Source organism: Poromitra crassiceps, assembly GCF_964638095.1.
Source record: "Poromitra crassiceps genome assembly, chromosome: 10".
Classification (NCBI taxonomy): domain Eukaryota; kingdom Metazoa; phylum Chordata; class Actinopteri; order Beryciformes; family Melamphaidae; genus Poromitra; species Poromitra crassiceps.
In genome coordinates, this window is record NC_139631.1 from 17707058 (window position 1) to 17711296 (window position 4239).

Consider the following 4239-nt stretch of genomic DNA (forward strand, 5'->3'; position numbering starts at 1 on the left):
TGACTTGTCTGGTTGTGAATACCCAATCATGCTCAAGATCCTACACATTTTATTACATTCCTTGAAGGCTGTATCCTTCCTCTCCTTTCCTCTTATCTCAGCTACTTTCCATTATGGTGACACTTACTCCTGGCGGCTGGCCTGTCGGAATATAATGTATGTGCCATTCCTATACATCAGAACGACAATAATGGTCACCAAAAACAAAAAACAAAAAATAGGGATGCACGATATGGATTTTTTCAACCGATGCGATAACCGATAAATATCTGCTTCTCCTGGCCGATAACCGATACGATAACCGATGTTAAAAATACATACTACAGCATGCGCTGGGACGCGTCATCAGTGATGTTAACTGGGGTCATAAGGTGTTTCGGGTCTGTCGAACATCATACACCCTCGCCCAGTAGACCCAGCCGAGGCCGATTAAGACCCCGACCCGCATCCCAGAAGCAGCCGCTCACGGATCAGCCCTCCTACTCCATCTGCAACGTTGCCCGCGGAAGGGCTGATCACGCCCAATCCGCTGCAATAGAGCTAGTGCTACACCGCAGCATTGCAAGACCCTTCGGTGGATGGAGGGTCTAAGGCCCTGTTGGTTACTCCTGGCCGCGCTCCTCCTTCGTCTCACCAGACCCTCCCAGGGCAAAGGCATCCAGAGGCAGAGAGGATGCCTCAAGAAGGCCTGTATGAAAATTATTATAATAAAAATATATATATAATTTTTTTTTAACCTGTATTTTATGCACACCTGGGGTTAAAAAAACAAAAACAAAGAAAACTTCTGATATAATATGTTTTAATCAAGTGTATCACTCAATTATAGTCAATACAAAAATACAGGCTTTTATAGAACGGAAAGGCAATGACTGCTTGCTTAGTCTGCAGATAAAACACAATGACAAAAGGCATGGTAATTTAGACTCTTATTGTCATGTTACTGATCTGTTCAAATTTTGCATTGGTTCCAGTTGCCAGTTGCCAGTTCCAAGCGGATGAGCCTGACGTGTAGGCCGCACTACGAGCTAATGCTAACGGTAACACTCGCTAACAAAAACAAGAAACATATCCGCTGCATCATCGCCAGCTTTGGTTTAACGTAATGCCAGCTTAGAGGTTTCCCTTCCTCTCGGAACCTGTGTGGGACATGGATTCCAAATTACAATAGTGTTGATCTGAAACTGTGAAAAACAGCAACATACTGCCAGCAGCCATGTTTGGCAAGGCAGAGCTGCCGTCGCAGCTGTGATGTCACGAGCGTGCGACAACAATAGCTCCGCTTCCAAGGCAAAAAATAAAGCATGATTATCAGCTGATAATTTATCGGAAAAAGGCCATTATCAGAATAATAAATAATAACGCAAAATGGCCATATCGGCCGATAATTTATCGGTCCGATAATTATCGTGCATCCCTAAAAAAAATATATAATAATGGTCTCGCACCTTTTAGCTGCTGTAAGCACTTAACCGTGCTCAAAGCACCAGTGTGAGTGACCAAACGTTTCGCTTGTTAACCAGTTCGAGTCATGCTCTTTCCAGTAAGCCCATCAGCTTTGAAATCCGTTGGCCGGTTGTTGAGCTGCTTGTGGCTTGCAGCTAAAGTTAATGTTAACGGTTGCTGGTGTAGGTAGCCGGATGTAGCAGACAAAGAGTATTGAAGGCAAGAGAGGAAACTTGTGCTTTTTGATAACAGCACTCGCACCTTGATGTTGCAGTGGAATCACTGAGTGGAACAACCTGAGCCTTCAGTTCTTATCATTAAGTTATTTGGCGCAGAATCGTCACTGCTTTGCTACTGTGATTGGTCAAAGAGTTTGATGATTGATTTGACAGCAACCAATCATTTGGGGCTGAAAAATATGTCACCAAATCAGTGGTGGATAGTAGGGATGTTCATCAATAATCGAAAATTGATAATTGATCGTTAAGGAATTGATTCGATCATGTGGAATTTTTATCGATTTTTTTATATATATTTTTAATCAAATCAAATAGGCCTAATGTGCTGAAACTACAGTAAGAGTGGATTTCAGTTCACTACGTGGTCGCAACCAGGTGAGGGCGCAATGGGACTATGAGACAACTGAACAGAAGACCTCTGGGTGGGGCTATGGGCGTGGTCTCACTGGGCTTGCTGCGTGAGAACTGCAACAGCACATTGTCAGCACTCATCCAAACGAGGAAATGAAATGAGCGAAGTGAAGTTTTGTTTGGGACCATTTCGAGTTAAAAGACGACATTGTTCATTGCAAGAAGAACTGTGATGCCGTTTATAAGTACAACACGGCTAGACGCCAATGATTCACCACTTGAACAGCGTAGCCTACATCCGAGCCTGGTTAACGAGGAAAGCGCCTCGTCCTCGGCCGGCATGCAGAAAAGATCACCCGGCTCGAGATGGATATGCTGCCCATACATATCATTGAGGGTTTTCAACACCAGATCAATGTGATTGAGCCAGCATACTATGCGCCTCCCTCACGGTCCACGGAGCACCATTACCAGGCGGATTGAAAAGCGCTTCATAGCGCGGTTTTCAACACATGATCAATGTGATTGAGCCAGCATACTATGCACTTCCCTCACAGAGCACCAAAGCAGCCTTTACCAGGCGGATTGAAAAGCGCTTCATAGCGCTTCACACATACGCATTTTGTAAAAAAAAAAAAAAAAAAAAAAATTATTAATATTATCGATAATCGATAATTGATCGTTAATTTTCCCGAATTTCGATTATGGAAATTTTTCGAAATGAACATCCCTAGTGGATAGGCTTGCGTCCAGACCCTAATGAAGGATTAATTGGGGCTGGTTACCACAACCATGTGGATGGGGCCAGTTGTTTGTTAAGAAGTCTTATATTAGAAGTTGTGAGGAAGGAGAACTTGTAGCGATTGCTTTTGCATCTGCTCGCTCTGTAGCGTCTGCCCAAAGGTAATAAATCATATTCTGAAAATAAAATGTGTGAAGGGTACTTCAGAATTCTGTGGGCCTGACTGACTACCTTTTTTTCAAAGATAGACTGCAGGGATAGATGTTCTTCCCTTCCGATAACTTTCACTGCAGTTTTCACCTATTTTTATGCCTCCGCCGGCGATAGCCAGGCCGGAGGCATTATGGATCCGGGTTGTCCGTCCGTACGTACGTCCGTCCGTACGATGTTTGTTAACGCGATATCTGAGGAATGCCTGGACGGAATTTCATCAAATTTGCCTAAAACATCGACTTAGACTCAAGGATGATCTGATTAGATTTTGGTGGTCAAAGGTCAAAGGTCAAGGTCACTGTGACCTCTCGAACGCCATTTTCAAGCTTGTTAACGCGATATCTCAGGAATGCCTTGACGGAATTTAATCAAACTTGTCTCAAACATCGACTTGGACTCAAGGATGAACTGATTAGATTTTGGTGGTCAAAGGTCAAGGTCAATGTGACCTCTCGAACGCCATTTTCAAGCTTGTTAACGCGATATCTCAGGAATGCCTTGACGGAATTTAATCAAACTTGTCTCAAACATCGACTTGGACTCAAGGATGAACTGATTACATTTTGGTGGTCAAAGGTCAAGGTCACTGTGACCTCTCAAACGCCATTTTCCAGCTTGTTAACGCGATATTTAGCTTTGACAATTATAAAAAATTTAAAATTGCTTGTATGATTTATAAAATTCTTCATGGGCTAGCACCACCTCCTTTAGAATGCTTTATCAAACGGAGAGCTACCCAGAACATCACGCGAAGCTCGTCGAGAGGCGACTGTGAACTACCTCTGAGACGGTCCTCTATCGGACAAAATGTTTTGTCCTATAGGGGTAGTAAACTATGGAATAGCCTACCAATGTCAGTCAGAGAGAGTAGCAGTTTTCACACCTTTAAGGGGCTGTTAAAGTCATGGCTCAGATCAAATCAAATCTGCGACCACATTTAAACCCTTCTGTTTCATGTGTTGTTTTTGTATGTCCTTGAAAATCCTATGTCCACCTTGGTCAATGTCCCTAATGTTTCCTGTTTTTGTTTCATTTGTGTTGCATACCGGAATTGAAGGTCTGTGTGTGCCCACTTGAATTGCAAAGTTGAATGCCTCCTTCGTGTATATGTATGTCTCCTCTCCTTTTTACCCTATGTGTATGTATATGTCACTTACATTGCTGTATGTGTATGTATGCCCTATGTATGCACTAATTTTTCTATTTCTTCTTTTAAACTTTTTTGTACCTCACCTGTCGAGGGACTAC